Source organism: Wyeomyia smithii, chromosome 2, assembly GCF_029784165.1.
Source record: "Wyeomyia smithii strain HCP4-BCI-WySm-NY-G18 chromosome 2, ASM2978416v1, whole genome shotgun sequence".
Lineage (NCBI taxonomy): Eukaryota > Metazoa > Arthropoda > Insecta > Diptera > Culicidae > Wyeomyia > Wyeomyia smithii.
In genome coordinates, this window is record NC_073695.1 from 46,509,335 (window position 1) to 46,535,129 (window position 25,795).

General features: G+C 38.4%; 1 protein-coding gene across 10 annotated transcripts in view; it reads right to left on the reverse strand.

The window, feature by feature from the left end:
* Nucleotides 1–24,588, reverse strand: part of LOC129722121 (prominin-like protein) — a 109,274-nt gene extending 84,686 nt beyond the window's left edge. For 9 of the 10 annotated variants that reach the window (XM_055675366.1, XM_055675365.1, XM_055675362.1 and 6 more), the window contains exon 1: nucleotides 23,903–24,588. The gene's annotated coding sequence lies outside the window, so the exon portion shown is untranslated. The remainder of the gene's footprint in view (nucleotides 1–23,902) is intronic. The other variant, XM_055675359.1, reaches the window with a different exon arrangement.
* Nucleotides 24,589–25,795: the final 1,207 nt, after the last annotated feature.

Sequence of the window (25,795 nt, forward strand, 5' to 3'; positions counted from 1 at the left end):
TATGTTCTTCAAGCATAGCATAGCATAGCATATTTGATCGCCCGTGTGTTACCCGCGATTGACCAGAATCAGCTGAAATTGCACAAAGAACCGTCAAAATGGTGCCTAGGAGTAGCAAGCCATTCTCAGTGTACAATTCCTGGTGATCTTTCTTTTCACTGGTCAATAACGAAGCTGGCCACGCCCAATGCAGATCAATAGAGGAAGGGATATCGGGAGTGTTAATTTAATACTTGTTGCTACTAGAGACCGAGGAATCCTCTGCATCATCCACAAGTATCAAAGGAAGGAATTAGTGTTAGTGGAAAGGAATTGATCTGGATCTATCGAGGTTGATGGTGCGATATTTTCTACACAAAGTCGCGCACGATATGGTTACTTCTCGGTCTCTGGGCAACCGGGCACCAGGAGACGATATAAATAGAACCGCGCCACGATCTAGTTATCCTCGGCAACCTACCAATCGTTAACAGTCTGTATCACACCAAACTTCGCGTTTGATGCCGTGAACTTAATTCAAATTTACCTAGAAACGAATGGATTTTGTAAAACGCAACAACCGCACGCCGAACGCAAACTAATGGTACCAGCTCAAATAACCGATAGAGCGCTGTATTAAGTTAGTCACATTGAGCGCAGTCAAAATACCGCGCGCGAAACTGAACTGCCTTCTCCGAAAGCAAACAAGAGCGTGGTATGACGAAAAAGTCAAAACACCCGCTTTATTAAAAAGAATAAAAAAGAAAAAAAGGGAACCGGCAAAACAGGAATAGATTCGGCATCAATGCAGGGTTTGATTTTGTCGCGATTGAAAAATTACAATATTTATCGAACGAACGACACCTATTCCGAAACCGAATCGTAACGTGCTAAAAAAGAACCAACGGGCGTACAGTCTCCGAAATAATGATTTGATACATCTCGGAAATCACAATACACCGATAATCGTTAGATGAGCAAAGCTCACCAAGGCAGAAGACACGTTTACACCGGAGCATTATGTACGACCGCTTTATTCCCTCTCACCGACGCATACGCGAGAGGACACGGTGCTTCGCCCCGATAATCTTTTGTTTTGTATTTAAATAAAGATACCTACTGAGTATAAAAACTGGCAAAGTTTCATGCGCTCATAGCTAAAAAATTAAAAAAAAAAATGCAATATGCATATCGAACAAGACAGAATTCTAAGTTTATTGATAAAATGCCAAAGCAATCGCAATCAAAATTTTGTTGCTATTCCGACCAACAAGATTTTCACATAATTAATAAAAATTGTCTATGTGTTTCAATATTTGTTCAAAAGCTAGAAAAATCATGAAACAAGGGTATAAAACTGGGCCAAATATTCGTAACCGCTCGGTCAGGCCGCAATAAGTTATATTCTCATGCTACCAGTTCCGTGTTGTGAGAGCCAGCGTGTACAAAGGTTTAAAGCTCTCACCCATTGGGGCAGTTCTGATTATTCAAGCAGAGCTTTAGCAAATGAAACAACTCCACAAAACCACGCTAAAATAAATCTCGACATATTGTAAGCTACGCACCCAGATTGGCATCTACCAAAAAAATAAACAAATAAATAAACCAATTATTTTCAAAACGGCTAATTGACAACGCAGGCAGGGTGTTTAAAGTATTCCTGCCGACGTCAGTGCACTGCTCACACGAGACGAATGAAACGCAAAAACTAAACATAACACTTACTGCTTGTAGATTTATTTCACTTTTAAAATTAAAATAATTTTTTTTTCCTGTGTGTATATCGAAGAAATATCGATTAACACGTAACAACTTGTGCATCCCTACAGACAGACAATGCAGGTGTTACAGCAAAATTTTCCAATTAGAATTATCTTTCTAGCGCTTTCTCATTGAAACAATTTTTTCTAACTGGCGCTAGTTATATGAAATAATAATTGAACGAATAAAAGCAGAATACTTAGCTTTACATAGGTTCTTCGACCCTTTTCCGCCTTCGTTCGACATTTACTATAGCACTTGCCACTGTATGACGTAACACTTTGACATTTTTTTTTCGTTGGATGTTGGCTTACAAAAAAAAACAGAAAAATAAAACACATTTTGCCGGGCGATTTTCACTTGATATCGCTCTTTTTTCATGCCAACTTCACACAATACAAACTTGAACTATTATGTTAATTTAAACTGCAGACTCTTTCCATAAATCCAGCGGAATACACTTGAATTACGCGAGAATATTACGGAGTAATTTTTAACGCGCCTACCAATGGCCGTGCTGTCAGAAACTCCTCATTGAGTTAATTTATGTTCTTCAACTGTATAAAGAAGTTTAATTTACGACCCCATGAAAACCAAAATAATCTGTATAAATATGTATTATTTCCAGGAAATCTGTAATCTGTATATGCAGATATCTGTATGTAAAATACGCAAAAAATCTGTATAAATGCAGATAAATCTGTATATGTGGCATCACTGCTCGTGAGAAGTGAGTCTTCTTGTCGAGTGGCGACTAGTGATTGGAAAATTGCTTCACTTAACCCCAAGTATGATGACAGTTCTACAAGGTATGCTATTCACGTCGATGCATTAGTATTAGTGATCGTTATGAACTCGCGTTTTAAACTAAACTTATAAAACATACTTTCCTGAAAAGTTATAGAAATGATGTTGAAACATGTTTTATTTGTGGGGAATACATAAACATGCTGCGGTTTAGGTAAAATATGCTGTTTTTCATCAATTTGCCGGTAACCTTTTTGCACTTTTCGTTATTTTCTTGTACCTTAATAGCGCTTCTAAATAGAGTCGCTTATGTTTCATACAGTAACAAAAGTCATGAGCTATGACAATGACTAAGATTATGCTCCAACTATTAGAAATATAGCATTTTTATATATTTTATTTCGACATATTGTCCCAATTTTTCACACTAAATCTAAATTAATATCAATTTCTAGTGTGTTTCAACTGGAGAGTCACTCTCCAACCCAAAAAATCAGATATAAAACAACATAAAACGAGAAATTTCCAAAAATGTTCTGAATTCCATACAAAACGCGAAATTTTTCATAACGAGATTTGTTTGTGTGCGTGGATAGACAAAAATGTAGCATACCTTGTAGAACTGTCATCATACTTGGCACTTAACCAACGGATCGAGTCGAGTGAACTGCAAAAAATACACACACACGTCAGGAGTCAGTCAGCTTCATCGAACGGAAGCTGTAGGAGTAACTGGGAAATTACGCGTGCGACACACACAGTAACTGGTTAGCCTAGGTTCAACATCGCACCAACAGCAGTATCGGGAGAATTTGGGCGCGTTAAACCGGGAAATTGGTTCCGTCGTTGCTGTCGGCGCAAATTGTAACAGTTTACGCTCTATCGCGGTGGAAAATTGATTTTTGTAACTGAAGGCGTGCGATGTATGAAAGGTCAAAAGCTTACGTTACTATTGATCTGAATTTGCATCAATCAGCAATTTGAATCAATCAGAACATTGAAATAGGCAACGTTTTATTGCTCGTTTCCTGATCCTGGTGTTTTCATTTTGTAATTTAGTTTAGTTTTCGACGTTGGATATTTAGTGCTCCTGGAAACGGCATGTTGTGTTAAGTAAAGATTTTTCTTAGGATTTCGAGCCAAAAAAATTCTGAACAAGAATGTTTTGTGTTTGTTACCTGTACCTAATCTATGATTTCTGTCATATGATTTAATGTTCGGTCTGCAGTGCCCTCGAAAACGACGGCGAGTACGTGATGTTTGCTTCACAGTCGATGATCTCTTTTATGGAGCATCAGATCACTGAACCGTCCTTGTCTGACCTCGATATGTACACATGAGTATGCACTCGATAAAGTCAATTATCTTTGTATCAGACGTTAGGCATGCGACACGTTACCCGTAGGACTCCTCAACTAACATCAAAGCCAATGGAAAATGCAGAAGAGAGTTGCATGTGCGTAATACTATTTCGATGACACTACGGAGACGCTCGATTGCTTTCGTATAAAAACTATTATACCCTTTCTCCGACTTTCAGTCATGGTTCCGAGCAACTCACCCAATAGGTGTCAAGTTGAAAATTATAATTGTTCGAGTTGGAGAAATAGTGCTAAACAGCCCCTGTAAACATCGTTTGCAAACCAAATACAAACATCGTAATACCTCTGCCAGAAAACCAATTACAAAACTAACGCTTTCACTAGTGCTAGCTCACCCCAAGCAACTTGTTGCCCGTAAATTCACCGCCATCATCTCGGCAGAGACCGGTAACAGAATAGCCGCTGTTCATTAAATTTACTTATCAGTGCTGTTGGTGCTGATTTTTCGTTCAACCGCGGCGTCAAATATGCGACCAAGCAAACAACAATAAACCGAGCGATAGATAAAGCAACGTCCAGACTGGGGCTTGACGCACAATGGCGAGCGCCCGTCTGCAACTTCGCCACACAAATGGCGGACAAAAATGTCAGCTTGTCGTGCGCCAACCCACACCGGACGAGGACAGAGACAAACCAGTTGCCAGCCGCGCCGCCGGTGCAATGTTTCAAAACAGGAAAAGCTTGAATCTGGAGAACAATGCGATGAGCTCGCGCCTTCCGTCCGCGCGCGATCGCAATGATCATGTTGTATTATTTTTGCTGCACGGTAAACAGCAGGTGCGAAGCGATTGCGCTCCCTCCCGAACAATTATCGCCGTTGTACAGTTATCGTGGCGGCTGACACAACAACGCTCCACTGGTCACCGATTTCTGACTTCCGCCAAGACACTGGGCGGAATTTATTGTTTTATGGATGCGAACCTCCAGTGCCGTCATGATCATGGCTTTTGCCGATCGCGCGAGGGGTGAAAAGTGAGTGGATGTATGTAACTCAGTACATTTCCGATGAGGCTCGAACCGATTTCCCACCACTACATAAAGTAGATCACGAAGGTCAGCCCCGCGTGGGCTGTTTAGTATGTTCTGTTTTTTTTCGAAAGTATGTAATAGAATCGAATGAACTTTAATGATTCCGCCTTTGATGAGTTCATGGCCTAGCTCATAAATAGAAATATGCTACACTTTACAATCTCTTATTGTTGATACACATAAAATGGATATATACAGCGGGTTCTCTTTAAATAGAGCATTAGTTTGAGTAGGAAAAAAAAACGGTTACCCTTGATACATGCGTACAACTTTTTTAGTAGCTTTAGCATCTGGTTAAAGGTACGTTGTGGTTAGTTGGTTATAACAAGACAATGCTTACCAGGAAAGATATTAAAATTGATGCTAAAGTTTTAAGGTCGTACAATGACCCAAACACGTGCATGCACACCATGCACGACAATCTTCTTTCGCATTGAACATAATAATTTGCTATTAGATTTTTTTCTTTCACTTTTTAGTTTTTGGTGGTCTATACACTCCGTCGTACACATCTGTACGAGTTGGTGTAAAGATGCTAACTGCCAATGTTCATCGCTATCGCTAAAATCGTTTCTTTCACCTTGTGTATGTCAGCGTTAGAAATATTTATTTAATTTATTTCAATCCATGTTTTTATTCCAGATTTCTAAGAAATGCATGAAACGTCGACATTTTGTGCAATCATGATTTTTAATTTAATCTTGCAGAACTCTTCTTATGATTGTTCTAAATATTCAATTAAAATTCTATGCTTTCTTGTATTTACTCAAATTTTCGACATTTTTTTGCTATATTCGTTGGTCATCTGTTAGTCGTTCATTTTTGATTACACCGAGACTTATAATTGCAAAATATATCCTTTTTAAACTTTTTTTTTCATGTTTACCCTGTTTGCGCCCTTAATTTGTGCAGTTTTTTTAATAAAATCTCATTGCAATAATGTCATGGCGATCAATTTTAAAAATAACACGAAATATATCATTCAAAATCTACAAAAAAAAATCACAAGGGTTGTGTGCAAAGTCACGACCGCAAAGTTGACGTAAAACTACGTACAGCTGTTTGTTACAAACCATGCATTGTTGCATTCGATAAGTTCGAAGTAAATATCTCCTTTACAACATGTCTTTGAATGATAGACGCTAAGATTACGATAGACTATCTTATATATCATGAATGTCAATAATTTATATCCAACACTAATAAAATAATTCTCTGAAAATAATGTGGTGGCCCTAAAGAGATACACAGTGGCAACTAGGGTCGATTTACAGCCTGTGAATATCATTCCGAATCCGGAAACACTCCTGTTATGTGATATTTAGTTAATTATGACTGTTTTCCAGATCAAAAGCTGCTACTTTGGATTTGAAAAGTCGATTTCCGGCTTTTGGGCATCCAGCTAGTTTTGAAAACATTTAGGAGAATTTGGCCATTTGTGGCTATTTTCTAAGAACCAGAAGTCAACATCTTGCATTTTTAAATGGCCATAAATCGACCACAAATGCCATTCTGAATTTTTTTAGTGTCACCACATTAGTTCCAGAGTAATTTCATTACTGTTGGATAGAAGTTCTTGTTTTTGATCATAGACGAAAGCAACAAGGCAGGTAATGCTAACGTTACTGGTACCCGAAGATATTTCGCGTAACTTTTCAAATTGACCTGAGGAACATTGACAGACTTTGTTATCTTTGTTCGCTTTCTCTTTGATGAATATTTAAGTTATTTTTCCATTTTCCATGATACTTTTTGAATTGTAAGCTAGGTAATATTGTAATCTTTCGATTTGCAGCAAGAAGTCGTTGAAAACTTTGAAAATGACGCTGTGATTAACGAATCAAATTGAGAGAGGAGAGAATCTCTCATTATTACTTAGGTCCTTTTGAAAAGTAACGCGAGATATTACCTCTTCAATTAAATATTTAATTTGTCCTCAAAAGGACAAATTGTTGTTTAATTTAATATCGGATATAACGTTGATCGCATCTCTGTGCTATCTCCGGCGGTGTAAATAAGTGTAAAGCTGTTTTCACACTAAAACTTTGACTTTGTCGAAATAAGGCAACTCATTAGAGGTAGTCCCGGCTGATATATCTACTACCGATGCTGCCCGCTACCGCACAAAAGCAGCTTTTTACTAGAGCAGCGGTTCTCAACCTGTGGTACGCGTACCCCTAGAGATACCCGAGAGCCTCATGCAAATAGACTAAGGTCGCTTTTTACGCGGTTTTTTACGCGGGTTTTTTTACGCGGATTCCGGAATTTACGCGGTTTTTTTTTACGCGGATTCCGGAATTTACGCGGTATTTTTTTGCCCGGATTTCGGTTCCCCTTCACTCGGAATGCGAAATTAACAATGGTTTTTTTTACGCGTATTCCGGAATTTACGCGGTTTTTTTTACGCGGATGCCGGAATTCACGCGGTTTTTTTACCCGGTTTCTTTTTACGCGGCACGTATCCCCCGCGTAAAAAGCGACTTTAGTGTACTTAAAAAAACAGTAAAGGCGGACAAAGCAATTTTCCTTTATAATACTCCACTTGTATGCTACGTATAAGTTACGATTTATCTCAACTCTCTTGAAACTTTTGAACTAGTTTCGCAAGAATAAACTGAAGGATTACACTAACACCAAGCAAATTTTTAAATTTTTTGTTTTGTTTTCACTTACATTTAAAATAGAAATGTTTGAAACCATATTTTTGGTTGTTTGATTGGAGAGTACTACTTCAGTTATTTTCACAAATTACCATATGAAAAATCATGTGAATCAATGAAAAATGTGAGAGGTGCACGGATAAAAAAAGGTTTAAAGCCGCAGTACTAGAGGAAGTGCCGCTGCACCACCTGGCCCTGCCACTGCTGCTGCAGGATCTTATATAGGCAAAATAGCACAGACCCGATTTGCTATATCTATAATTCTGTCGACCGTGCTTAGAAAACTAAGCATTAGGCGATTAAACAAAGGTCGAATTCTGCGTTTCAACCAGGCTTGACAATTTCCAATAGTACAATAGTTCAAATAATCAAATTACAATTTTCTGCATTTGGGCGGATGCATAGAATATTTTCTAAACGATTGCTGCGAGAACGAAGAAAATCCATTGAAAACTAATCGACTTATTAGCATTTGAAATTGGACATATTTTTCACTATTTCCGTTTTTAGATTTTTATTTTACATCCCTATGTAACCAAACTTTCTGAGAGAGGCAAAAGTCAAACAAAATATATCTCAAATTCGCTCCACGCTCCACGCATCCATAGAAAAGGCCCATAAAAGAGATATTTGCTGGGTGGTGCTGTTCTTCATTCGTTGCGTGCCGATCAGAAAACGAGCATCAGGCACAAAGTGCATGTTAGATGGAAAACAAGAGCATTTGGACTCCGCCCACAGTGCTGTGCGTGCTTTACTATGTTTCCTGTTCTCTGTGTAAGCATGTTTTCCATCAAGACATCAACTTAAATAACATTCTGTCAGCAGATCAAATTGTCTACTAATGGGGGTTGTAACAAACTTTTCAGAAATGCTTTACCTTCGAGTCATCGAAATACAGGTCGGACTCGATTATATATAGTTTCCAATTTTTTTCCACTACGTATAATCGAGTTTTATATATAATCGAATCAGAGAAAAAAAAATTTATACTTATTTTTCATAAATGATTTGTTGTTTTCGAATAAATAAGAATTTTATTTTTGATACATCCCCCTAAAAGTCAGAAAACACATTTCTTACAAAAAAATACATATCTTGTAATTATTCCTGATGTAATTGCGGTCAAATGTAAAGAAAAATTATTAAAAAAATGTTTGTAACTTGTTTGTATTTAATTTCTCAAATTTGTAAAAATTATTTTTTTTGAAATTATTTTTCTAATTTTTTTTTTCATTTTTGAAATTATTTTTATTCAGGTATTTTTACTGAAGTATTTTTAGTTTTTTTATTTTTAAATTTTTTAAACAATTTTAAAAATTCAATTTTTTTTTCTATTTTTTTCCTTTTTTATTAAGCGTTACGTATTTTGTAGATATTCTCTTACGATATATTAGCTCTAGATAAGTCATACTTGAAATCCAAAAAAAATTTTTTGTTTTGATTCTATATATAATCGAGTCTAAAATTATTTATAAGCGAATCATATAATCGAGTCAATATATAATGGAGTCTCTATATAATCGAGTCCGACCTGTAGTGTAGACTCATGGAAGCAAACATAAATTGGCCTGTTGGATGGGAAGATTGTCGAAAAACAATTTGGTACTGATATAGAGAATATCACGGCAGACGGTTTTTGTCTACTCATGGCGTCTGGGGTAGGCATGCTCGCATTTGATTGGTTCATTGTAAGTGGAAATTCGACCTTAGAACTTTTCATCAATTTCGACTCAAATGACAAGATTATTTTTTATCATTTTATCCATCCATCGTGTAGTTATACAGTAGGGTGGCAGCAAAAAGGATCATGTCAAATTTCTAAAACCAACCATGTACATTTTGTCCATTGGCCCAACAAAATGATCTGTGCAAAATTTCAGCTCAATTGGACATGATTTAGGGGTGGCTCAAAGCGCTCAAAGTTGTGATTTTTCGACCTTCGAAAAACTACAGGAAATCGGGAAAATCGTTTTTTTTTTAAGCCGTTTTTTAGCCGTTTTCTGAGCAATCGAAGGCTTAAAATGGAATATTTTTTCTACGTGGTAGTTTCTCGAAGGTCGAAAAATCACCAGTTGGTCTCGAGGTACGATGCCAGTCTAACAAACCAGTCGTCATGGATTCGAGTCTCGGCTCGGGAGAGACTGTTGGTATCAGTATGATCGTAGCGCTAGCCCCGCATTTGTCCTACACTAAACAGTTGGCTGCGAGGTCTGTGTATAATAAATAGAAGGTCGAGTTCCGAACAGAATGTAGCACCAGGGCTTCCTTTTTTACCCCGAAATCATCCGGTCAGACATAATCCTGCGCCGGAACTTTACTACACCGTTACTGAACCTAGCCTCCTTCCTCATACCAATGTTACGAAATACAATTCTCTGGAGAGATTTCGAAAACGTTCCTCTGACCAGTTTTATTATAAGAGATACTTTTTCGTCAAAAGAAAGGAATCATATTTAAAACGCGTTCGTTCTGCCAATGTCACACCAAGTTATTCTTCGTTCAGACTTGAACTCGCTCAACGCTTCAGAAAAAGCGTCGAAGCCAAGCGATTTATTGGTGATACGATTCGTTACGACGCTATCTGCTGAGGCCTCGTACTTCTGGATAGCAAGTTAGCAAGTGCAAGGAACCGAGGCCATTCAGCCGCCCAGGTTACCACAGTCCGAGTCTGTCGCTGACCTACCATCGGAAACTACGTTTCCTTAAAAGCGAATGACTGATCTAATCATCTACATTACTCTTGGAAAATGAAAAAGGTAGGTTTTCCTATACAAATTTGAAATGCAATGCGCCAAGCGGAGACAAAAGTAATTGGCTACCGGCAACTTTAAGATGGAACCAGGTTCTGGAAGAATCGATAATCTTTACTCATTCTAGTGATCAATGCAAGAAATTCATCACCGAAGCAATAAGAAGGGACGCATTGAATGGAACACTGTCAAAAGCTCTCTCAATGAAGTAAACATGGGCATAATCCAGGAGACTTATATAGCGGAAAACTATCCAATCCCAAGTGCTCCACGGTGTTTTTGGAGAAAACAAAATTTATTTTCTTTTATTTCTATGACAGCAGGTCCTCTACGTTCCGCTGCTAAATCCAGAATACGTCTCCACATCACTCGTTCTTGAGCTAGTAATCTCCAATATCCCCTAACACCCACCGGTCGGACGACATCACCCACACCACACATCCAACGAGTACGGGGTCTACCATGGTCATGTAGCCATGCAGCCTGCTAAATTTTTTCAGCTTGAATGATATCCCTAAGATGGTATGCTTAGTACACCTCAACTCCATCGGCTACTTCGAAAATAACCCCATCTAACAATCTGAACAAAAAAACAATCTCAGTACTAAGACTTGAAGAATTTTCGCGCTATCTACCAACAATCAGTTGATGATAACTGTTCTGAGGTGATTTAACTATCATCCGCAAGACCAAGAAGCATACGAGACTTCGAAATAATGTACCACTTCTTTACAAGCCAACTATCCATACTACACCCTCCATGGCAATGTTAAACAACAGATTCGAGTTCCCGTCACCTTGCTTCAGACCATCCAACGTCACAAACGGGTTCGAAATCTCGCCCGCTATCCTGACGCATTATGAGAAACCGTCAAGGGTGACACGAATCAGCTTAATCAATTTTGTTGGGGACCCGTGTTCAAGCACTATCTGCTATAACTCGATGCGCCTAACTGAATCGTATGACGTTTTGAAGTCTGTACACACATGATGAGACTGCAAGTATACTTCTCTGAACTTGTCAAGGATTTGACGCAAAGTCAACTTCTGATTCGTTCCAGATCGCCCTTCTTGGAAGCCTTACTGGTACTTATTAATGAATGTTTTTTGCAACGGTCTCAGTACAGGGGATAGTCAAAATAAGTAGGATAGGCAAAATTTTGATGTAATTTGAATTGCTGTAGCTTTGCCATATGTCATTAGATTTTAATAATTCGAACACCATTAAACTGGAAAACTTTTGAAGTTTTATTTTCTCCAAATGTGTCCTCACAAATGTGTCCTAGGTCACCTGATGTAGGAAATATTCCTAAGTTCCGGTAGGCATTTCAAACCAGCTAATTTTTGGATGGATTTGGTAATGGGTTACCTGATAAAAATGCTTATTTGCATCATTCCATTCGCTTCAGAAATGGTTTTGTCATACAGCCAATGATTAAAATAAGCATTTTTATCAGTTACCTCATTACCAAATCCATCCAAAAATTAGCAGGTTTGACATGCCTACCGGGACTCAAGAATATTTCCTACATCCAGTGACCTAGCCCACGTTTGTGATTTGAAAATAAAACTTCAAAGGTTCTCCAGTTTAATGATGTTCGAGTATTTAAAATCGAATAATAATTGGCAAACCTACAGCATTTCAATCTTTATCAAAATTTTGCCTATTCTACTTATTTTGACTATCCCCTGTATATGAAACAGGAAGCGGGAGGAAATCTCTTCAACTACTTTGTGTGTGTTTTTTTTTTACAAAAACCAACATCAAAAAACAACAGAACAGAACACTTTTTGTAGTCTAAATATTGAACGGAACGCCTACATTTTCGAATCAATGAGAAAAACGTCTTCAATTTTCTCGTTGATAACAGAATGCAGGTACTCTGCCAAATATTCTGGCTTGAAAAAGTGCTTCTCCGAGCAAATAATCTTGGAACTCCTAGCCTAGATTATTAGGGCTTTCCAGAACAAATTGATACTCGTGAAATGATGCATTGACATAGGTATCCCAATCTGTACATACAGTTCTTGCTCCGGTGGCGACCTTCACCAATTCGCAATTGGTTCTATCAATTTTCTTTTTGATCAGAAAATGCAGGTACTCTGCCGAATATTTCGGCTTTAAAAAGCGCTTCTTTGAGCAAATAATCTGGGAACTCCTAGTATAGATAATTGAGGCTTTCCAGAACAGATTGATAGCTGTGAAATTGCATTGATATAGGCATCCCAATCTGTTCATACAATCTGCTCCTATCGACGTTACACGCTTATTTACATTTCCACAAAACTTTCCACAATATATTGAAGAAAGTCGTAGTTCCTAGGTCAAAATAATAAAATCATTAAATCCCGATTTCTTAAGGAGTAGTTAATAAATATTTCATATTTTTCCCTTTCTGTGGCTGTTTGTTTGATTAAGTAGTATAAGTTCAATGCTTTTCGTTACTGTTTTCAAACTTTCTTTTTTTAATAGCGAAGCAGTTTTTGAGAAAAACATATTTCTTGAAAGATTCATAATAATTACAAAAGATTTTATATAACAACAGTTATTGAAAAAAGATACACCACAGAGCAGAGCATGAATTGTTATATCTTCAAACCTGTTTTGTTAACTTCCAGTTTAAGGGACAAGTTTTTTTTTTAATATTTCTTCACCAACTCTAAAGTCGACGTCGGGCGAATCACGCTTTTCTGAAGTCAGAACAATTTTGAAGCGCTACACCCGGATCACTCAGCGCGGCTAATCCGAAACTTAATTGCATCAATTAAGCTGTCTCCACTTCCAATTCCGCATTGTGTGCCAAGCTGATACTGAACCCTTTTAGGGGGGCAGTTTGTTTGAAAACTGCTCGATTCCACAGTCATTGTTCGGTGCCTGTCTCGTGATGGTCCTTCAAGGGTAGGACCGTCCATTCAAACTTAATTCCATTGTCACCAATTAAAGTTGTAGCGTTCCAAATGAAACCCAACCCGTATATCTCAGGCAATCAAACATTGATGGGATTGTGAACAATTTTATACGAGTTTGTTTGTGCTCCGACTGCCAGTGCAGGGCACTTTTGGACGCCATCACGCCCTCGCAGGTAGCGTGTGACAAAGGCGAATATAAATGATTTCATACTCTACTGGTGAATGGGTCGATCGGTCGGTTGCGGTCGGTGTACTGTTTATTGCAGCAGAATGCAATTTTGCCCATGAACAGTTTCAAACTGCATTAGCTAACTGGGGCAAAAGCTTCCATTAAACTCGGAGAGCAGCCCGGTGGCTGCAGCTGGCACAGAAGCTAATTCTTGTTTTGCTCTCTCTCTCTCTCTCTCTCTGCTACTCGAGGTACGAATGTAAGTTACATTACTTTTAATACTTCTTTGCTCCACTCTGCTGCTGCGGTGTTGAGTGGAATGTTCCGTTGAACCGTCAAGATCTCTTCATAGAACCGACACGCTGCACCCGCTGTATATTACGTTCGCGTATACTCCGGTGGCGACCTTCGCCAATTCGCAGCTGCAAGCACAAAACTCGTTGACTGGTCTAGCACTTGGCCTGAGTTTCGCGGGATTTGAAGTGGCGTTTGGTCGCTCGAGTGAAACGGGGCTCGCAGAGGTTGACCCAAAATAATTTTGCTGCCTGCATATATATGTGTATTATGCTGTGGGTTTCGTTTTGCGTGCCAAATGGTAAAATATGCAAAGGCGCTGTTTTGTTAAATTAACGCGCCAATCGAGAACGGTGGGAAACGGAAAACAAAACGAAGCACGCGCTAATGGCTCTATAAAACAACACAATAAACAATCGCTTCATTGTTTAAAACGAGAGAGAGAGAGAAGAAGAAGAAGCACACATTTTTCCGAATTTCAATTTTGAACCAACACTGAATGGCTGCTTTCCTTTTGGCTGAATCTCCTAGGACACTCAGTGCCATAAAAAACGGATAATCAGCATGCGAAATACTGCACTGCTATTAAACTAAACGAGGTGCATAAATGTTTCGTTCCTGCCTGCGTGCCGTTCAAGCGGAAACTTGCCGATGGCTTCGACCGACTTCGACGGCGGCGTTGTTGCTTTGGCTCGGATTTCGAACCGGTACACGCAGTAAATGTTGTTTTTTTTTTTTCGTTCCTTCAATGTTCATTTTTTTGTTTGGTGGCCGTGTTTTACTGACCTTGGCGTTAAAAACAGCGAGCGCTTGCTGGCGGAATGGAAGCCTGCTCCTCGAAATGATGCTGCAAGCGCAGACGCGCACTGAGTTACATGAGAAAAAAATTCTATGTAGAGTGAAATCCGTGGTGCTTTTTGGAGGGGCTTGTTGCTTGTTTTGGGGCACGGTGTTTATCTGTTTATCTTAATAACTTAATTGAAATCGTGGGTACACCGATAGCTAGCTCAGACGCTTGGTTTTTGCTCAACAATTTGGATCATCCAATTTGAAATAACAAACGAAATAACGGGGACACGAACGATTTTCAGCAGGTTTTTAGTCGTAGGACTACGTCTGTACATTTTGAACAAGTAAAAATGAAACCGGCCAAATATTAAGTTAGATTTCAAACGGTAATAACTGTATAAACACATGAGAGATTACAATAATCAATATCTCGTTGGATAGATGAAATGCTGAATTTCTTACATGCTTAGAATGAACAAATAAAATAAAATAAAAACGAAGACTACGTAGTTTTCAACTGATAAGGTTTTTCAACAATAAATTTGGAAATTTGTAAAGACACTCCCTTCTCAAGAAGTAACTTTTGAGGAAAAAATCAGGAATCTGATAACCCGAGCGCCATTTCTAACATTTCTATTGAATAAGTCATCTGAGAAGTGGCCCGCAATCGATACGAGCAGATTAAACACTTCAAGATGGAGTTGTTGTTTCGAGTGTGGATTAAAAAGTGCCACGCCGTCCCGTCGTCGTCGTTTAAAGCTTCGGTGTCGCCCTCCTAGAGGCCACGCACCGGAGTTTTTTTTTCTTCTGCTGACGAATACACGGACAGCTTCGAGTGGCAGCATAAAAAACAAAACCCTTATCAAGTTTCACCACACTTTGGACCTTCTCCTGTAAGCGCGTCCGACCGTGCGGCGAAGTGCACACACCGGAGACGATGTTAATTCTCGGAACGACGGAGAAGTAAACAAGACACTGAGCGAAGCTCGAGCCGCGAGTGGATGATTAACGTTTAGTATAACTGTTTTGTTCGTTTCTTTCTGCTTTGTGCCTGGATGAATGGGTCGAATCTCGGTCGACGAGAAGAACTTTCTCCGACATCGCTCCTCCAGGTTATGGCTGTTACTGGGTGTATGTGTGCAGGGCACACTTTACTGTATTGATGTACTCTGTACTAGTGAAATAGATATAACCATCAGTGCGGGCAATGCGTCCCCACAAAGTCACACTAACGTCGTAATACCATCGGACCCCCAGGGGGAATCGCATGAGAGCGGATGTGCGTTTTACATTGAATAAAACTGCCATGCTATAACCATAATGCTGCGATGCTGGCTGAACTATGATACGAATGATGATAGCAAACACTGCAGGTGGACACGCTACAGTATTTCGTATCAAGTTATATTTTATTTAGGATCCGTCAACGGATAAATGGTGTCTACATGTGGATTATTTACAAACTAATTTAGGTCAAAAGCTTTGAATCATAAACGATTGAATTATTATTTCAGTATTAGGTACTCTCAATTGTAAAATACACCAGCGAAAATCGACATGGAATAATCTTTACAACCACAAGAAAACGAAAACCAATCCACTGCGTTGTACAAATTTTATAGCTCAGGTTATTTCTGATGTTGATATGAGAGCAACTGTGTATCCTCCACAGAGTTTTAATCACATAATGGCAACATTACTTATGACTGTACTTATTACTGATAAAAAATTGTCAACGCTCGAATCCGGTTTTGTGGCTTACATTGCGCATTTACCCAGCCGGCTGAATATAGAATAAACCGAAAAAAGCTAAATAGAGACGAGCAGGAGTTATATGTTTGATCGCATCACTTATCAAAGTGAATCCTGACCCAATGACCTCTCCCCTACTAACAAAAACTTCCTTATTGTGAACTTTTTGGAGATGCAGAGGTTAACACGGTCTACAAATAGCAAAGGTCACACTAACATTTCTTTCCTCTTCCCAACTGATTGCAAGGACGTAGCCGGCGTCGTTATTGATCCTTCAAAGTATTGAGTCACTAAAACTTGTACAATAAGAATGTTCGGTCACTCCCAACCCCATTCAGTTGATTCACTGTACAATTTTACTGATTTGGGTCAATCACGGAGTGCAACCATTGATATGTGCAGTCAGTCAAGCTAGGCTGACCTAAGCTCCTCCCTCCCTGAACCCCCTCGTGGACAACTGTGGACATTGATGAAACCCCCTCCCCACCCCCCTCTTTTTTGTCCACGTGGGCATTTTCCTAGAAAAATTATTGAAAAACGTTTGTTTATGAGGTTCTTTTAGAGATTAGACATAAACAATGCCAGCAAAAAAAATAACAAAAATAATACCGATTCCGAAGTTGGAAGCAGGGGCGACTCGTCCATAGGTGCAACCTATGTATTGCACACGGGAACGCTATGCAAAAAATATATTTCAATCGCAAATTTATATTAATATTTTATTGGTTTTTAGTTCCACTTTCAAATAGTAACAAATAGAATGACGTAACAAATGGGCATGATTGTGATTACTTCCTCAAACTGCGATTTTCAAAATTTGTAGTTAAACAGGTAGGTTCAAAAGCCACGAGACTTATTTACCATTACCTGTCAGTATTTTTAAACCTTTCTTATGCCCATTTAGAGAAAATTGCAACAAGCAAAAAAAAGTTTTTTTTTCAATTGATGAAAGACTGTGAATTGCTACTGAAGGATGCGTGAAAACCTATTTCCCATCACCTATTAGTATTTTTAAACCTTTCTTATGCTCATTTAGGAAAAATTTTGCATTGATTTCATTGGTTTCAAAACTTACTACAATCATTTTTTGAAGCAATTTATACCCCAAAAACAGTTGCCTTATATCGAGGTATGACTGAACCTGATTTCTTTGAAAATTTGGGTTATTCTAATCTATCTTCTATCTATACATAAAAAAGGAGTTCTGTCGATCGACATGAATATTTGTATGTAGGGGTTTCTAGGGCCGCAGAAGATTCTTAAGGTAGTTAGAGACCCCCATACAAATGAAACACAAATTTTTGCATAACTTGAGAACTAATCGAGCAAATGAAGCCAAACTTGGCACGGTAATGTATTAAAAAGCAAGGAATATTTCTATGGTAGTTTGACACCCCTTCATGATCTAGAAGGTAGGGCTTCCATACAAACGAAACACAAATATCTGTAAAACTCAAGATTCATTCAATCAAATGTAATCAAATCTGGCGTGTGGTGGTTCACGAGAGCAAGAAATAGTTTTGTGGTAGATGGACAACCTCTCTTCTCTAGAAGGGGGGGATGTTTTGAGGACAAACAACTACTTTGATGATGGTTTGGCACCCCTCACTCTTCTGGAAGGTAGGGGTCCCATACAAATAAAACTCAAATTTCTGCACGACTTAAGGACAAGCAAATGGAGCCAAATACGGTAAAACAGATTTTTCGGGACAAAAAATTACTTTCATGATGGTTTGACACCCCTCCCTCTTCAGAAAAGCAGGGGCCCATACATTAAAACACAATTTTTTGCACAACTCGAGAACTAATCTAGCAAATAAAACCAAATTTAGCATGTAAAGGTTTTTGGGGGTGATTAATGTTTCTATGGAGGTTCGAACCCCCTCCCTCCCTACTTTTGAGGGAGGCGGACTGGAAAACAGCTAAATACCACCCAATATAGGTAATTCCGTAATCATGATGATGCATAGAAGCTGAAAATCGACCACAGACACAATTTTGACTTCCGGTTTCTGGAAAAAAATCTAAAAGCAACCAAATACTACACAAAATTGCTATTCCTGTAATTGTAGCGATGCTTTGAAGTCAGCCAGGAGTGACCAAACACCACCCAATAATAGTTTTTCCGTAATCGTGACGATGTATAGACACAAAAAATCATTATCGTATTTCATTTTATATTCTAAGATGGCGACTTCCGGTGTCTGGAAAGAGGCCAAACATCATACAAAATGTGTTTTCCCGTAATCGTGATGATGCGCAGAAGCCAAAAATGGACTTCAGACACCATTTTGAATTTTTAAGATGGTGGCTTTCTAGAAAACAGTCCAAAAAGACCAATTACAACCCAAAATGGATATTTTCGGAGCCAGAACGACGCTTAAAGGCCAGAATGAGCTCCCCATGCTTTTTCAAAATCCAGTCAGCCAAAAATGTCCGGTATATTCGGAACCAGAATGATGCCCAGATGCCAGAAATTAATTTTACATTTCATTTTGAAATTTAAAGTGACGACTTTCGGTGTCTGGAAATCAACCGGAAGTGACCAAATATAGTACACTAAAGTCGCTTTTCACGCGGGGGATACGTGCCGCGTAAAAAAAAACCGCGTAAATTCCGGAATCCGCGTAAAAAAAACCATAGTTAATTTTGCATTCCGAGTGAAGGGGAACCGAAATCCGGGCAAAAAAAAATACCGCGTAAATTCCGGAATCCGCGTAAAAAAACCGCCTAAATTCCGGAATCCGCGTAAAAAAAACCGCGTAAATTCCGGAATCCGCGTAAAAAAAAACCGCGTAAATTCCGGAGTCCGCGTAAAAAACCCGCGTAAAAAACCGCGTAAAAAGCGACCTTAGTGTATTTCCGTAATCATGATGATGCACAGATACTAAAAATCTACACAAGTTTTCACAATAAAATTCCCTGATTTTTCCTGGACATTTTACATTAATTTACCTGATATTTTTCAGCATTCAGCACGAAAAAGTGCAACGTAGGATGAACGCAACTCTGAAATCCCAGTGGAAAAAAATATTCGATCGGATATGAAACCAAAAAGTAAAGGTAACTCATTAGACTTTCACGCTGGGAAAAATCTATTTTGGTGCTGAGTAGCCATTTAAAAAATCGCGTCTCGGTTGAAAAATTCTCCCTGATTGTTTTCAGTTTTTCCTGATGTTTCTGATCGAAAAATGAATTTCCTGACATTTCCTGATTTTACAGGTTTTCGACACCCTTGTTTCAACATGTAAACATAAAAAATTGTCATTTTTTTCGGCTGAAACTTTGCACAGGTATTCCTAAGGGCTAGATGTTATTTTGAGCAATTAGTTTTTTTTTTTTTGAATCAAGACTAATTTGTGAGAAGGGTTTATGAGAAATTCTTACAGAAACCGACCCACTAGTGACAAGAGGTCTTTCACAAGAAATATTTCTGTGTCTAAATGGTTTAAACTAGTAAAAAAACGAGAAAATCGTTTTAGTAAGTTAATATTGATAGACCCCTCGGGCACCAAGGGGTCAAACGTTTATCAAGTTATTGTGTTTTGAGCAATTTTTATTCTTTTTATTGAACTGTTTCTCTTGAGTTTGTTATGAGACCCTCTACAAACAGAAGATTCAAAACAAAATTTCCTCGCTATTTCGATTGTTTTAATTTCATTCGGAAGTAGATTCCAAAAAGTAACTGCCCGTACTAAGGAAGCATAGCTGTTAAAAGAAGTGTTATGTTTCGCAACTGCAAAGCGACGCACTCTAGTACTTCTAAAAGCTGTCTGGCTGTGAGTCTCAGATGTCTTACGACTGCATACATTGTTCTGGACTGTGCATGCATTCGAAAGTACCATTCGAGATTAGACTGAAAGATCACTCCAAGATTCGGTGCTTTTTCAACATGGTTTATCCTTTCGTTATTCATAAACAGTAAGATTGTACGAGTTTATCGTCGTGTAATGAATAACGCTTTGAATTTCGATGAGTTTCTAAGAAGCAAATTTCTCAAGAACTATTGTGGAACTTTTTCAAGATCAGAATTGAGAAGTTGTGCTACGCTCACTAAGTTTGTATCAGTCGAGCTAAGATATAGTTGTACATCATCAGTAAACGTATGGATAAAGCAAACTTCTAAAACTGATGGTAAATCATTTAAAAAGCAATATAAAGAGAAGGGGTCCTAAATTGGACCATTTCCCTGGGGTTACGCCAGAAAGAATATAGAGTATTTTAGATAGTTAACCGTTTTTTTCAACGGTTTAAGTTCGAGAGTTTAAAAAAGACTTAAAAAGAAAAACAGCTTCCCGACTAGAATTAAACTCATGCGATAGTTTATGCAATAATTTTAGGTGAGAAACTCTATCAAATGCTTTGAAAAAAAAAAAAAAAAAAAAAAAAAAAACAACTAAAAGCCAGAAACAAACACCTTTTTATCGATAAATCTATGCAACTCATCTTGGACCTTGAGTAGTGCAGTGGCAGACCAGAACCAGACTGATAAGCACTTAGGAGATTGGACCGTTGAATGTACACTTGAGACGGAGATTATTCAAATTCAAACTGGAGGTTTTTTACGAATTGGTATAATTTTCGCGGCCGTTTAGGCTCATGGAAACTTTTTAGTTGTGACGAAAAAAATGAAAAAATACGTTATTGCTAGACTACTGTTGTGCCTAATGATGGGCACACGGGATAAGTTAGTGTCAAATGATGGGTGGATTGATACTATTTTTTTTTTTCCTTTCAATGTCACGTCTATCGATCAAAATCTCATAAAAAACATCAAATTATTATACAGGAAAAATAAAACTTCCATTATTTCAAAAAAAAATCTTTTTGAAATTCAGACTTAGACGTTTGCGTAAAGTGAACATGAAGATTGGCTTCCCACCGCTATTTGAGGAGGACTTACGACCGATAACTCACCTGCTCACAGAGTGGACAAAACCGAAACACATGCAAGACATACAAGGCTCAGGCGTAGAAAAAGTATACAATGCAAATCATTTTAAATTACTTTTATTTAACCGGTATTCAGATTAGAGTGTGACGTTGCGGCCGTCAGGAACTGATGACTGGAACATGCAGACGCGAGATAGAGGGAGAGTGACATGGAAGAACATACCTTCAGCGGATTCAAAAGTGGTGAACAGAGCTATTAAACAATGGCCGTCGCCTCGTTGATTGGGTAGCTTTCGCTCCATCCACCGTACTCGCAGACAAGGGAGTAACCCATCGGTTTGGGCCTCAAAGAGCGGGAGCCAGGCTCAACCGGACCTTCCGGGCCTTCTCCTCAAGAACGTTCGTTCCACCCTTCGCCTACGTGTGTCGCGACGATAGCGTGACTCGCCGGACACCAGTACCTCTGCCAGCGATGACCAAATTCGGATGACTCCCAACGCCTTTCGACGCAACGTACGACAACCGCCTGCTGATTCGGCAATTCAAAGTGGCTCCGTTGTTCTTTCGTCCCAATGACCACTTCTCCTCACCAGTGTAGCGATTTTCCTTCGGCAGTCGGGTTTCGCCGTGTTTCCACACCAGTGTCGCGGTTTTCTAGCGATCTCCAGATCGGGCAAGGCAACGTTTGTCTCCACTTGCACTTCACTTTTTTCCCAAAATCGTACATATCACGCCGGAGCAGGCGACAACGATCCTTACTCCACGACGGTTTACTTCTCAATCCCTCGATCGGTCCCTATCGTTCTCCTTTCAACCTCTCATTTTCCGTCCTCCTCCCCCTCTTCGCCAGAGAACAGGATACAGTCTTGCTCGAGCGTATGTCCACCAGCCCACTGCACTGAAACTCCTTCGAGATGTTAGTAGTCATTGGTTTGCAGGGTTGAATAAATTTAATGCTGTTCTTTGCCGTCTTTTTATGGTCTGTACAATATTAATGATATTTATGATCGACTTCATGCACAGTCTTTGACAATAAACATTCGGGCTGGGTGACTATTTACACTGATGGAAAATTTAAGGTTAATTCTAAACCTGCTTAATTCTAAACAATAATTTTGGAGCCTTTATTTATCTACAACAACAAAAAGTAATATTTACCAAGTAACATAATATTTTACAAAAAAAACTCACAAAACGTATAGCATGCATGTGTTACAAGTTTATTGTTCCGATTTCATCGGTAACAATGTATCAAAGGATTGTATAAGGAGCTAGGAATATCAGACATTGACACAAACTTTTCCTGTAGACTACGAAGATGAGAGGCTCTGCAATACGAGATTGACTAATAGCGAAATCGTGAGAATAGTTTTAAGAGAAAATCAGGCAACGAATCTGGAGCTGATGTTGACGATACTATTGTCAGTGAGTCACCGATTGAAATCACATAAACAGTTTCACATAAACAAGCATCAGACTCTTTTAATTATGCTATAGAATGGGCAGAACTAAATCAAATTGACATTGCATATATAATTGCCTTGAGGAAAGTGCACGACAATACTATATAGACCAGTATTATGAACCAACTATTTTTGTTTAAACGTTTGCATCTTAAACTTAAAATAAATATCATTAAACAATGCAAGTGCATCAACTTACTTTGAATATCATGAATGTCAATGATACCCAACAAAAAAAAATAATGATCTTTCTTTATTTGTTGAGGCCAGGACGTTGGTGTCCTAGCGTGATTGGTTCATTTTACACGTTAATTCAAATTTTTTGATCAAATTTCAAAATCTATCTGGACAGGCATTTTCTTATTCTAGTGTCAATCAAAAAAAACACAAAAATTCGTTAGATTTTGGCACAATTATAGTTTTTTTTTCTTGTGGCAAAAATATAGAAGATTTTCTTTTGCTGAGATTTGTAAAATAACCCTCATCGCTTACATCGACCATGACTAACCATCACCGCAAAACATACAGATAATCGATGTTAATGACGATTGCCAGCCGGATTTGCAGAGGCCAGAGTGTACAGATACACGATGGACAGGCTGCCTGTGAACCGGCGTCGAACCACATATGGAACAAGCCTATCTCGTCCCAGGTATCGCGTTGAATCAAGTGAGCGTACCATCAGATAGGTGAAGACGTGACCAACGCTGGTGATGAGCTGTTAGAGTTAGGAACAAAATTGTTCCACCTAGTGATTTTATTCAGACCTTCAGAATAAGCAAAAAAAAACGACTTCCATCTTGTAGTGAAAAATCAAAGAGAACATTTTATTCAGACATTCAAACGAGTGTGGCAACTACAAAAGTTCAAAAACATATTAAGAGAACGCAGATAATAGCAATATATGAAGACAAGTCACAAGATATCTTCGAGCAATAACAATCTCTGAATGATCATAAAATCTGTAATGAATGACAGATAGAAACTGAATTCGAATTATTTTGTTATTCAAACAACATCCACACCAGATGCGGCTCTTTAATTAGTATAAGAGCTGTGAATGGTCATTATGAATTTCAATGCAAGTTTACTATTCCATTTCCAAATCAACTTTACCAAAAACACTTGATTTACAGCATAAATTGATTCGAAGGTAATCCATTAAACATATTGCATGTATGCTAATGCTACTAGTAATACAGTGGCCAATGAACCCTTCCCGCATACACTAGTGTGGGTGAATGAAAGGTGACAGTTCAACATAGCGTGAACTGGAGTGAACGATGTTTTCAACTTCGATCATGGTATTGGTTAACGACTGTACCTTTGCGTCAGTGAACTGCCAGCCGCTTCCACAGGAATATCGCCACAGCAACCTACAGAATCACTTAACACACACACACTTCACTATGATAAATTCATTCGTTTTGAAAAAAGGAGAGAAGATAAAGAGGCGATGTCTGCCGTTTTTTATTCTTCCGCTGCGTGTAATCAATTTACTTTTTTTCGCTTTATGCTATGATAAAACCGTGACAATAATTTCACTCAAATGCACATTTTTCTGCAATAGTAAACTGCCGTCATGAGCACACTTGCATTATTTAAAAAAACACATTTACTTTAAGAAAATACACCTGCGCATCTGCACAACATACTCTAATCGATCCTTGCATTATTCCCCACACCCTTTTCCAAACTTTTTTTATTCTCCACCAGCCGAGGCAAAAACAAACTCGAAATGATATCCTTACGCCCAATCCATCGATTCGGATTTCTGCTTTTAGGGCATCGATTAACCGGTTTCGCTGCAAATTCGACAAATTGTCCCACCAGTAACACTCTTAAACCATTATTCCAGAACACTTCCTTTTCACATAGCCAACCAAACGCGATCTCTGTGCTTTGTTTTTCTGTTAAAAGGATACACAGACAACAGTGAGCAAAAAAGGTCCTATCCGGCAGCGGTACAGTACGAGCGGAAAACAACCGAACCTCACCGGACTAACGACACTCTGTGACTGACTGTAGTAGTTGCATGCAGCATAGAAGAGAGCGCTTGCATGAACACACATAACGCACGGGTGAACACTATACACGTTGAACGGTGAAGTTCTAAAAAGAACTAAATTCAACCATCAACTTACAGTCGGTAACGTAAAGTAAGGTTTTCTGTCATTTTCTTCCAGTAATATGTAAATATTTCAAATAAGAAAAATGATTTACAAACAAAGTTATTTTTTGCAAAGGAATATTAACTAATATAAACTGTGAACATTCCACCTTTCAAAAACTGTGCGCTTGAAACCCGCATTATTCAAATTTTCGATGATTCTGTTTATTCTTCTACCACAGACTAACAGACAGAACACTTCGAACAAATTTTCAATAAAATCATCGTTCGGACGATTTCAGTACTTTACGTTAGCAACACTAGCACCATCTGCTGCCGTGTTCGCGCTGCGTCATGTATTTCGACATCAGCGCTAGCGTTACGGCATGTGTCAAATGGGGAACCACAAAATATGTATGAGATTGCATGACTGTGCCCCAAGCGGTGTTGTCGCGCGAAGATTGTTATTGGATTGGGAATGAGAAACGATCGTTTTTTTGTGGCGATGGAGCTAGGTTCCAGTGTTACGTCTGTTAGTCTGTGCTTCTACTTTATTAACCTGTAGGGAACGAAAAATCTACTATTTACCCGATCAGCCAAATAAATAAAGATGATGGTATATCTGCAGATTTGGTTACGAATTGATTTTGTATCAAACTTGGTGTTCTAAACTTGGTCTCGTTAATAGTTAAAATCTTGAAAATTCTATCAAATTTATTTTCTGATTATGAATTACGAATTATTGCAAGTTTTGTTAGGTTTTCAGCAGAGAAAGATCAGAATTAGATAGAATATTTCTTACGAATTTTGTTAAAATTTTACTTATTTTCCTTCATTTCCAATTTTTGCATAGAAAAAGTATTTATACATCTGAACGGGCTTTTCTGAAAATGCAGAAATCTGCTTTCTTAGGTCGTAACAACATATCAAAATATGGTATAACCCTGATTGAAAATTCAGGAAGTTTACATTTAATGCGGCTGAATAACAGTTTACGACAATGCGCAAGCGTAGTACAGTGCTTTTTCGATTCTATCACGGTAGAAAAAATTTTACCGTGAATTTGTCGAAACCGTGAATTTAGCGAAATGATAAAAATTTAATTTT